The following is a 13,026-nucleotide window of genomic DNA, read 5'->3' as shown; positions in this document are numbered from 1 at the left end:
ACATCTTAGATAGGAACACACACACGTTTGAATGGAGAAATAGAAACAATTGCATTAATTCATTGAGACGCTGCAGAGCTCCTCACCCCCAACAATGAAGTTTAGAGACTCATGCCGTAGTGTATAAAATTCAGATCTGAAAATGTCATGAGATACAAATTAAGTCTCTAAAAGTTGTTTAAATAGTAAACTAATAACCTAGGTTTACAGAAAATGAGTAAACTATGATAGATAATGCAGAAATCCATTTCTGGGGCCCATTTGGTGTGTGCTGGGGCTGAGACTTAAGCTTCTCACGTGCCTGGGCTGTTTTGGGCGTTCAACGCCAGGTTGTAACCTGTTTCTGGCGTTGAACTCCAACTTGTAACCTGTTTCTGGCGCTGGACGCCAAACTACAACATGAAACTGGAGTTGCACGCCAGTTTACGTCGTCTATCTTCCCGTAAAGTATGGACTATTATATATTGCTGGAAAGCCCTGGATGTCTACTTTCTAACCCAATTGAGAGCGCGTCAATTGGTCTCTTGTAGCTCTAAAAGTTCCATTTCGAGTGCAGGGAGGTCAGGATCCAACAGCATCAGCAGTCCTTTTTCAGCCTAACTCAGATTTTTGCTCAGCTCCCTCAATTTCAGCCAGAAAATACCTAAAATCACAGAAAAACACACAAACTCATAGTAAAGTCCAGAAATATGATTTTTGCCTAAAAACTAATAATATTCTACTAAAAACTAATTAAAACATGCTAAAATCTACATGAAATTACCCCCAAAAAGCGTATAAAATATCCGCTCATCAACTCTCAGTCATATTGACCTCTTTTACCGGAGAGTCAATAATATCAATGCTCATGTAGTCATTTTGGGTGTCTGGATGCTGCATAGCTTTGACAACATTTAACTTAAACTCGTCCTCATTGACTCTCAGGGTTACTTCCCCTTTTTGGACGTCAATGAGGGTTCGTCCAGATGAGAGTTGCACTCTTGTGCTTCTCCATTTCCAGCACCACAAAGTCAGTGGAAAAGGAAAATGTGCCAACCTTGACAATCATGTCTTCAATCACGCCTGATGGGTATTTAATGGAACCATCAACAAGTTGGAGACATATCTGGGTTAGTTTGACTTCATCAGTCAATCCAAGCTTTTTGATAGTAGATGCAGGTATTTGGTTGATACTTGCCCCAAGATCACATAGAGCTTGCTTGGTACAAGTACCTTCTAATGTGCATGGTATCATAAAGCTTCCGGGATCTTTAAGCTTCTCATGCAAGCTTTTCAGAATGACTGCACTGCATTCTTCAGTGAGGTAAACTTTCTCAGTCTCCCTCCAATCCTTCTTAAGACTTAAGATCTCTTTCATGAACTTAGCATAAAAGGGTATTTGCTCAAGTGCCTCTGCAAACGGAATCTTTATTTCAAGAGTCCTGGGGTAGTCTACAAAGCGGACAAATTGCTTATCCTGTTTCGCTTGGCGGAGTTTCTGAGGATAAGGCATTTTGGCTTTATATTCCTCAACCTTAGTTGCTGTAGGTTTATTGCCTACAGATGTGGGTTGAGAAGCCTTTTTAGAGGGGTTGCTATCAGCACTTGTATGTGTCTGATCTCCCACTGGCGTTTGAATGCGAAGGGTGGAAGCTTGAGTGGCGTTAGACGCCAACTCCTTACCTGTTTCTGGCGTCTGAACGCTAGAACTGTGCTTCCTTTGGGCGTTCAACGCCAGTTCCTTGCTTGTTTCTGGCGTTGAACGCCAGGACTGAGCATGGGTTGGGCGTTCAACGCCAGCTTCCCACCCATTTTCTGGCGTTTGAGCGCCAGAATTATTCCTCTCTGGGCTCTTACTGTCCTCAGATGGATTTTGGGTAGTTTGCTCATTTCTTGGCTTCCTGCTACCTTGAAGTGAGGTATTTAATGTTTTCCCACTTCTTAATTGAATTGTTTGGCACTCTTATGTTATTTGTTTTGATAATTGTTGTTCTGTTTGCTTCAACTGTACTTCCATATTCATATTAGCCATTCTTGTTTCTTGTAGTATCTCCTTGAATTCTGCTAGCTGTTTTGTTAGAAAATCCAGTTGCTGATTGAATTCAGTAACTTGTTCTATAGGACTGAGTTCAGCAGTTACTGTTTTAGCCTCTTCGTTGATGGAAGGTTCACTGCTTAGGTACAGATGCTGATTTCTGGAAACTGTATCAATAAGCTCTTGAGCTTCTTCTATTGTCTTTCTCATATGTATAGACACACCAGCTGAGTGGTCTAGAGAAGTCTGAGCTCTCTCTGTAAGCCCATAATAGAAGATGTCTAACTGCACCCACTCTGAAAATATTTCAGAGGGGCATTTTCTTAGCATCTCTCTGTATCTCTCCGAGGCATCATAAAGGGATTCATTATCTCCTTGTTTGAAGCCTTGGATGCTCAGCCTTAGCTGTGTCATCCGTTTTAGAGGAAAATAGTGATTCAGAAATTTTTCTGACAGTTGCTTTCATGTCTTTATGCTGTCCTTAGGTTGGTTATTTAACCACCTCTTAGCTTGGTCTTTTACAGCAAACGGAAACAGTAACAATCTGTAGACATCCTGATCTACTTCCTTATCATGTACTGTGTCAGCAATTTGTAAAAACTGTGCCAGAAACTCTGTAGGTTCTTCCTGTGAAAGACCGGAATACTTGCAACTTTGCTGCACCATGATAATAAGCTGAGGGTTCAACTCAAAACTACTAACTCCAATAGAGGGTATACAGATACTACTCCTATATGAAGCAGTAGTGGGTTAGCATATGACCCCAGAGTCCTTCTGGACTGTTCATTTCTACTTAAGTCCATAATGGAGAAAGGGAGATGATGTGAATTTATTTTATTTATTTTATTATATATAAAAATTTCGAAATAATAAAATAAAATAAAATAAAATAAAGACGACAATAAAATTAAGAATAAATAAAAATAAAAATAAAATAAAAAAGGAATTTAAAAATATTTTATGAAGATTTTCCAAAAAGTAAGGAGAGAGAAAGTGGTTAGAATATTTTCGAAAAAGATATAATTTTTTTAAATTAAAAGGATAAGATTTGAAAAATTTTGAAATTTAAATCTGAATTTTTATATAAAAAAATTCGAAAATATGGCTTAAAAATAGTTAGAGAAGATAATTTTTTTTATTTTTGAATTTTATGATGAAAGAGAAAAACACACAAAAGACACAAGACTTAAAATTTTTAGATCTAATGTTTCTTGCTTTCGAAAATTTTGGAGAAAAAACACCAAGGAATACCAAACTTATAAATTATAAGATCAAAACACAAGGAAGACTCAAGAACACCTTGAAGACTCACAAGAACAACAAGAACAAAAGATAAAACACCAAACTTAAAATTTTTAGAAAACCACAATAAATTTTCAAAAATTAAAGAAAATTAACAAGAGAACACCAAACTTAAAGTTTGGCACAAGATTCAATCAAAGAAAAATTATTTTTGAAAAATATTTTAAAAAGAAGATACTCAATTACCAAGAACATAAGCCAACGCTCTAGCCAACTGAGCTATAAATATAACGTGTTTTAAAGAGGTATTTTTAATAATTAAAAATAAAATTTTTGAAAACTAATATTTTGAACTTGCACAAGGAAAACACGAAAAATACACAAAATAGGAAAAACCAAAGATCAAACAAGAAAATTTGATAAGAACAATTTGAAGATCAAGGAAAAATAAAGAACATGCAATTCGAAAATTGAAAGACAAAGAAAAGCATGTAATTGACACCAAACATAAAACATGACACTAAACTTCACAGAAAAACTAAAAATTAATAAAGAAAAATAATATTTTTGAAAAAGTTTTTAAAAGGGATAATAAAAGATACAATTCTAGTGAAAAAAGATAATTTTTTCCTAATTTAAGCAACAAGATTCACCGTTAGTTGTTCAAAATCAAACAATTCCCCGGCAACGGCGCTAAAAACTTGGTGCACGAAATTGCAATCACACTTTTGCAATCCGCACAACTAACCAGCAAGTGCACTGGGTCGTCCAAGTAATACCTTACGTGAGTAAGGGTCGATCCCACGGAGATTGTTGGTATGAAGCAAGTTATGGTTATCTTATTAATCTTAGTCAGGATTTCAATAAGGTTCTTTGAATTTAATTGTAAAAAGTGAAAGTGTTTGGAATAATTAATTGTTACTCAATAATGGAGAATATGTTGGAGTTTTGGAGATGCTTTGTCTTCTGAATTCCTGTAACATAATGCTTTCTCACTTTCATAAATGCAAGGCTCCTTCCATGGCAAGCTGTATGTAGGGTGTCACCGTTGTCAATGGCTACCTCCCATCCTCTCAGTGAAAATGGTCCAAATGCTCTGTCGCAGCACGGCTAATCATCTGTTGGTTCTCAATCTTGTCGGAATAGGATCCATTGATCCTTTTGCGTCTGTCACTACGCCTAACACTCGTGAGTTTGAAGCTCGTCACAGTCATCCAATCCCAGAATCCTACTCAGAATACCACAGACAAGGTTTAGACTTTCCAGATCCTCATGAATGCCGCCAACAATTCTAGCTTATAAGGCACACGTTCATGGATTGAGGAAGGTGATGAGTGTCACGGATCATCACCTTCTTCATAGTGAAGCATGAATGAACATCTTAGATAGGAACAAGTATGTTTGAATGGAAAACAGAAATAATTGCATTAATTCATCGAGACGCTACAGAGCTCCTCACCCCCAACAATGGAGTTTAGAGACTCATGCCGTTAAAGAGTATAAAATTCAGATCTAAAAATGTCATGAGATATAAAATAAATCTCTAAAAGTTGTTTAAATACTAAACTAGTAACCTAGGTTTACAGAAAATGAGTAAACTAGGATGGATAGTGCAGAAATCCACTTCTGGGGCCCACTTGGTGTGTGCTGGGGCTAAGACTTAAGCTTTTCACGTGCCTGGGCTATTTCTGGAGTTGAACGCCAGGTTGTAACCTGTTTCTGGCGTTGAACTCCAACTTGCAACTTGTTTCTGGCGCTGAACGCCAAACTGCAACATAGAACTGGTGTTGAACGCCAATTTACGTCATCTATCTTCGCGCAAAGTATGGACTATTATCTATTTCTGGAAAGCTCTAGATGTCTAGTTTCCAACCCATTTGAGAGCGCGCCAATTGGACTCCTGTAGCTCCAAAAAATCCATCCCGAGTGCAGGGAGGTCAGAATCCAACAGCATCAGCAGTCCTTTTTCAGCCTAAATCAGATTTTTGCTCAGCTCCCTCAATTTCAGCCAGAAAATACCTGAAATTACAAAAAAAAACACACAAACTCATAGTAAAGTCCAGAAATATGAATTTTGCCTAAAAACTAATAAAATTATACTAAAAACTAACTAAAACATACTAAAATCTACATGAAATTACCCCCAAATAGCTTATAAAATATCCGCTCATCAACCTCCATCACGAGTAGAATCACACAGACAAGTAAGCAGACAATAACAAACACAATTAGGATACAAGTAATGCAAGTACCACGTATACAAGTAGACATATGCAAGTCACATAGGCATCCCCAATTAGAGCATGAACAAGTAATTCAAACAATATGCTTATGATGCATGTCTGTCCTATGCCTGTTGATATCAACTGTCGGTTACTTAGCTAGCATGACATGTCCTGGTAGCTAACCATGGACAGAACACCAAACACAGAGCAAATGGGAGAATATCGCAACCCTTGCATCTTACCCACGTACCCGGAGTATGGGACAACTTCACCCTGCCTCTTACCCAGGCGCTGTTATAGTTCTCAACCCGGATTAAGCGGCGATATAATCCACCCTTGCATCTTACCCGGAGCTTCCAACTCCTAACCGGAGCAAGTGGATACACCACTGCATTTTACCCGGCAATCTTGCCTCTTACCCAGAGCAAGCGGATGACACCATTGCATCTTACCCGGAGGCATAACGCAATCAATTCCAATTTCATTATCATTATAATTCATTTATAATTCTTCAATTTCACAATCCAATTCAGTTTTCATCATTTACCTAATTTATTCATAATCATTTATATTCATTACATAATTGTTTGTCATAGCCATGGCATCATATATTCTCCAAGCATACACATTCTTCTCATATAACTCATTACTTTTAACCTTTACTTCATCCCCAAGTTACCTCTATTTCCTAATTACAACTTATTACTAGGCTTACTAAACAAATCTAGAACTAACAATATGAAAATAGAGGTTTATGAGGTCAAATTGGGTTTGAAAACACAAAATAATGATTTGCTAAAAATAGGAGTATGCGTGCGCACACACATGTATGTGTACGCATTGACATCTTTTTGGCCAAGACGCGTACGGAGACACCTGTCTGCGTACGCATGTACACTGGACAGAATTGAATGCATGCGTATGGCTCCTGTATGCATATGCATAGGTACCAAACAGATTGTGATCAATGCGTATAAGGGTGTATGCGTACGAATGCAAGGCTTTTTAGCCAAAAATTTGGCTAAGTCTAAAATCTGCAGAATTTTAATTTAATACCTCAAACTTCTGATGCGCTTAACTTTTTCGTTTTAAAGCATTTTTCATCCGTTCTTCGAACGGTGTAACTTTCACAAATCCAATTTTCATATGAGTTAAGTTTGAAACCATTTTGTGGTCTGGAAGTCAAGTTATGCTTTGCCAAAGTTTAGCCAAAAATTAATTTTACACAAAAGCTCCAAACCTCAATTTTTCATTAAACCAAACTCAAATCACATTATCATTACATATATTTGGCATATCTATATACCATTTATTTTACAAAGTCATCCACAACCTGTTTTAATCAATTATACATCAATATATACCTAATATCATATCTATTTCTCATGACTTAATCACAACATACACCACAAACTCATATTCGTTCCCCTTCCTACTTTACAAGCATCAATAACTCATCATTCAACAACCTAACTCCAACATCAACAATTAAGCAAAAACTCATCAGTATCATTAAGTACTAATAATTTACATGCTCATACATTCATTCCTATCTTATTATCTAGCCTAAGTCTTCACGGAACATTATATATTATATATGTTAAACCTAAATAATACCTTGACTGATTTTCACGTAATATCTGTAACACCACCAAAGAGGCACCAAACACAGCTCCAAGGATCCAAAATCCCCAAAGTAAAGGCACCCGAACTCCACCAAGCTACCAATGTATAAAATTAAGCTCCAATTCCTATACACATCAACCTAATTCACATATATGACACATTCATACCCAAAATTCAAAACCTAATATACCCAACACACAAAATTAAGGAATTAACTAGAGTTCTAGGATTCTCACCTTACCAACGGAAAATTGGGATAAGACTCGGCAAGTCCACCAAGTTAATTTGATCCTAAACACCGAAATTTAACAATTTTCAATATCTTTGCACATAAATTTCCGAAATTGAAACTGAGGAAATCGAGGAAGAAAATGTGACTTTCTTACCTTGTAATGTACCGGGCTTTGTAGAGCTCAACGCCGCGAATGCATGGCTGCAAACGGTGCGGCGATCGGAACTTGGAGCGAAAAGTTATGGAGGATTGAATTGGAACCAAGGGTTTTGTGATTTACCTCATGTTCTTCCCCCTTTGAGAATCTGCGTTCTTTGCATGCAGAAGAGAGAGAAGTGATCTAAAGCTCACTTAAATAAGTGGATTTGTTGGACCCACGGGCCCAATTCAACCAGTTCGGCCCGATCAGTCCAATCTTAGGCCAAATTCTTTGAAATTAGTGTCAAAATTCATGTTTTAATGAGCTCTATCCTAATTTTATATAATATTAATATTTCTAATTTTCTTTATTAAAATTTAATTTATTGACTAATTATTCGCTAATTTTGCGGGGTTTATATCCTACCCACCTAATTAGAAATTTCGCCCTCAAAATTCAGATTTAGTTACCTGAAAAGAGGTGTGGGTAGTCCTTCTATATATCCGATCCGAGTTTCCAAATGTGTTCTTCGATCTCAACCTGATTCCTAGCAACTTTTATTATCGATACTACTCTTCCGCCTAGTTGCTTTCACTAAAATTGTCAACCTCAACCGAAGTTACTCAATACGTCAAATCTCCTTTTCATTTAGATTAACTCAGACCATAAAATATGGTTTATCTCATAGGCATACTACTGGCATAGTGGAAAGTGGATATGTCATGCAGAACAAGGTTGGATCTTCTGGATCGGAAAATGAAGCTCTATGATTCTAGCCTTAGCGCCACAGGGACCTCAATTACCCATGACTAACAAGATTGCATGTCACATATCCCAATTAGCCTAAATAACTTGTTGGAACCTGTGATGTACTCTCAAGTTGTAGCTCAATACTATCCGAGTCACGACTCGTAAAGAACTCATGTAGAATAAAGGGTCATACTCTCGTTCCACCCCAGATTCATAAAGATGAAGAACGAAAATACATTATAGAATGGAATCAAACATATATTAGAGTAAAAAAGTAATAATATTAATCCATAGGAATGAGCAGAGCTCCTATCCTTAACCTAGGAGGTTTAGCTGCTCATGTTTTACAGAAAATAAAGTGTGATAAGTTATGAGACACTGAAGATCCTAAACATGGGTGATCTTCGCCTATATATACTAATCTAATAATTTAAAATTACAAAAGTGAAAGAAACTAAGCAGAAAGGTGTGAAAATCCCCTTTTGGGCCCACTTGGTAAGTGTTTGGGCTAAGCTGGCGTCTAACTTGGATGAGTGGGCGTTGAACTCCCACTAGGGAGTGTCCACGCTGCTTCCTTGCTCCCTTGGTGGTGTTGAACACCAGAAAGAGGGTAAGTTGGGCGTTCAACGACCATTTTGGGCAGTCATTTCCAAAGAAAGGTATAAACTATTATATATTTCTTGAATGCCCTGGAATTAGCTTTCTAACGCCGTTAAGAGCGTGTCAATTGGACCTCTGTAACTCAAGAAATGCTCGTTGGAATGCACGGAGGTCAGGATCTGACAGTATCTGCTATTCTTTCTTTGCCTCTAAATCAGACTTTGCCAAAACTTGCCAATCTCACTGAAAAATCACCTAAAATCATAAGAAAAACACAAAAACTCAAAGTAGCATCCAAAATGTGAATTTTGCACTAAAACCTACTAAAACATAATAAACGTAACAAAATATAACTAAAAACACTAAGAAAATAGTGCCAAAAAGGGTATAAAATATCCACTCATCACTAATCACACTCTCATATGCAACATTGTAACACACTTACTATCAGAATGTCACGCTTTCGGTTGCGCTACTCTGATAGTGAGAATGTTACGACGACTTCCATATATATTTAATAATAAGATATGAGCCTTTAGCTTGAAACCGTATTGTTGTTTTCCTTTAAAAAAACCAAAAATAATTTTTATTTCAGTCAAACATGCATATATAACCAAAAATCAATCACAATCCTCATGTAAACGTACCAGACTTCTTATACACGTAACCACAAATATATATCCATGCATATTAATACAAATAAGGATTTCTATCCCTCTTACAAATATATAATGATAACAAAGGCGAAGAAAAAGTAATAACTAAGCTAATACAATAATATCGTATAAGCAAAAACGTAAGGTCTGTTCACAAGCTTCTTTGTCCATCTCCTAAAAAAATAAGTCTATAAGGGGTGAGAGCATCATCCTCGCTGGTTCCCAGTAGAGGGTTTTTAAGAATTGTCATAAGAGGATACGTATAAATAAAACTGATTTCAATTGCAGTAATTACTGTTCGTCTTATGAATCTATTCAAAATTTTAATAATTAGTTATCCAAAAATTCAATGTTCACTTGTTTAGTTAAAAGAATTTCAAAACTCAAATAAAATCTCATAATATAATAAATTTCAACCTCTGGCTTAACAGATAATCGAATCTTGTTAAGGCCTCCGCCCCAACTCAAATCAACTCGGCCTCTGGCCTAAATCAAGACAAAACATGGCCTCCGACCTAACTCAAATCAAATCACCATCAAAACTCAATCTCAAAACAGAATCAATTACCGGCAAAAAACGGTACAAGACATATAATTAGAGAACAATTATAGCTAGTACCACATCAGGAACAACCTTCAGCGTCACCACTGCCAGCATAAGGGATCTCTCAGTTGTTCAAACACAATAAAAACAATACAAAGAATATACAAACAGAGATAATAGTTACATCAGTTAGTTTAACTAGCATATACGTACAATTATTCAAATAGGTAAGCCAAATACAAGATGCACACCCAAACAATACACACAAATGCAAATGATGCATGCCTGCTCTATGGCCAATGAGTTCATCTGTCAGTTATATAGCCAAACCCAACATGTTAGGAGCAAGTAAAATCACTCCACTGCATCTACCCAGAGAGGTATATCTTGCAAACAGAATCATTCCACTGTGGTAAGTGGAATCACTCCATTACAAGTAACAGCTGTGGTAAGTGGAATCACTCTATTACAAGTAACAGCAAACGGAATCACTCTGCTGTGGCAAGTGGAATCACTCCACTACAAGAAATGGCAAATGGAATCACTTCGCCGCGACAATTGGAATCACTCTACTGCAAGTAATGGCAGACGGAATCACTCCACTGCGGTAAATGGAATCACTCCACTGCAATTCATAAGCAAGTAGAATTATTCTATTGCAGCAAGTGGAATCACTCTACTACAAGTAAATCATTTTCGAAATCATTCTCTTCATAGCCCAATCATAATCAAACATAACCAAGAATCACTTTTTCTTAAATCATTTTCCTTTAAAACTAAAAACCAAATTTATATAACGTTTTCTGAAGCCTTCAAAACGATGTCACTTTAAACCCATTCCTCTTTCATAAACTCATATGTACTCATTCAAACCCCCCCAAACCAATTTCAAAACCATTTTCTAGTTTAATTCTCTTTCAAAAGACTCAGGAAAATATTTATTTTAAATTACTAAATACTTCTCAAAACATAACCCTTTCATTAATTAAAAGTAATCAAATGAAACTTTTTTTTTCAGTTTACTAACTTTCCAAAGACTCAAAAATCATCTCTCTTTACCAATCAAATTCAAATATTATAAATTTACCAAACTCCTCAAAAGGGAATCTTTTATTTCAAATCCAAAATATAATTCATTTCTTTTCTTCATAAATTGAAATCAAATAATATAATTCTTAAATCCAAACTTTTATAAATAATACTTCAAACCAATTCTCTAATTTTTATAAAATTTTCGGTAGCATCTCCTCTAAAATACGGACTTTGCCACCCTTCAAGGGTCCCAACAACCAAACCAAACATCTCTCAGTTATCCAAATCATTTACAATTAAATAATTATCATAACCATTCTAACTCATGTCAAGGAAATATACAAAAAACCCAGAATTTGAACAATCAATCCAATAAATCACAATAATTTAACCTTAATTATCAATACGTGTTCAAATGCCCAATAATCATTATATCACAATTCAGAAACTGATTTAATCAATTATTTATCCAAAACAACTCAGCTTAATCCATAAGGTTCACATAATCACCAAAAGTATATTAATTGCATCAATATAGATTTATAACAATTCTTGAGAATAAAATAAGTTTAAAGAAAGCATCCCTACCTCGATTGTCAAATCTCGAAAGCTATGAAACGCGTCAAAAATCCCTTTTTCCTCCTGGCCCGCAATAGTGGCAGCTTCAATCACGACTTGTAATAACTAAAACATGACTCTATGTTGCCAAAACCTCAAAATCTCTAGCAAAACATTATAGAATACTAATTTTCAACGGTTCCGGAATGAAAATGCTTACCATAACTAAAGAGGAACAACAACACCAAACGATAGTAGCTCAAGCAAACGTTTCAATAGCCACAGTACCGTTCCTGGCAGCCAGAGTTACGGCAGCCATGACAACAACAGCAGCAGAAATCCAACGGCGGTGAAAACCCCTCCTCCTTCTTATACGCCCCTCTCTCTCTCTCTCTCTCTCTCTCTCTCTCTCTCTCTCTCTCACATTGGGCTCTTGCCTCGCATCCCTCTCATTCATGTTTCTATTTTCGATGCGACTCAATGACGATCGGCGACAACGACCAGATCTCCGGCGATCGTGACGAGGTGCGGCGGCACAACCAACGCCTCCTTCTTCTCCATTGCGTGCTCCCTTCACCCTCTGTCTTCCTCTCTCTACCCGATCTCCCTATCTCTTCCTCTGGGGTGTGACGGTGGCGGCAACAGCATGGGACACGACAGCACGGCGTGATGGCAAGCTGGGTGGTGGCAGCACGGACAGCTCCCTCCTCCCCCCTCTCCTCCTCTGCCGTGTGTGTATTTGTGTTTGAGTGTGTGTGTGTGTCCGTTGATGTGGGAAAAAAAGGGGTTGATGGCTACGGTTTGGGTAAAGGGAAAAGTGTGTTTGAGTGCAGTGAAAATGAGGGTTTTGGTAAAAATTAGGTATAAGGATAGTGTAGTAATTTTAATAAAATGAGGGATACTAGTGTAATTGAATACAAATTTTTAATCCAATAATATAAAATACTATTTAATTATTGATGAGCGGATAATTTATACACTTTTTGGCATTGTTTTTAAGTAGTTTTTAATAGGATATAGTTACTTTTAGGGATGTTTTCATTATTTTTTATGCTAAGTTCACATTTCTGGACTTTACTATGAGTTTGTGTGTTTTTCTGTGATTTTAGGTATTTTCTGGCTGAAATTGAGGGACCTGAGCAAAACTCTAATAAAAGGCTGACAAAGGACTGCTGATGCTGTTGGATTCTGACCTCCCTGCACTCGAAATGGTTTTTCTAGAGCTACAGAACTCCAAATAGCGTGCTCTCAATGGTTGGAAATTAGACATCCAGAGCTTTCCAGCAATATATAATAGTCCATACTTTATTCGAGATTAGATGACGTAAACTGGCGCTCAACGCCAGTTCCATGCTGCATTCTGGAGTCAAACGCCAGAAACACGTCACGAACCAGAGTTGAACACCAA

Source organism: Arachis duranensis, chromosome 1, assembly GCF_000817695.3.
Source record: "Arachis duranensis cultivar V14167 chromosome 1, aradu.V14167.gnm2.J7QH, whole genome shotgun sequence".
Taxonomy (NCBI): domain Eukaryota; kingdom Viridiplantae; phylum Streptophyta; class Magnoliopsida; order Fabales; family Fabaceae; genus Arachis; species Arachis duranensis.
This window is presented reverse-complemented; position numbering follows the sequence as displayed.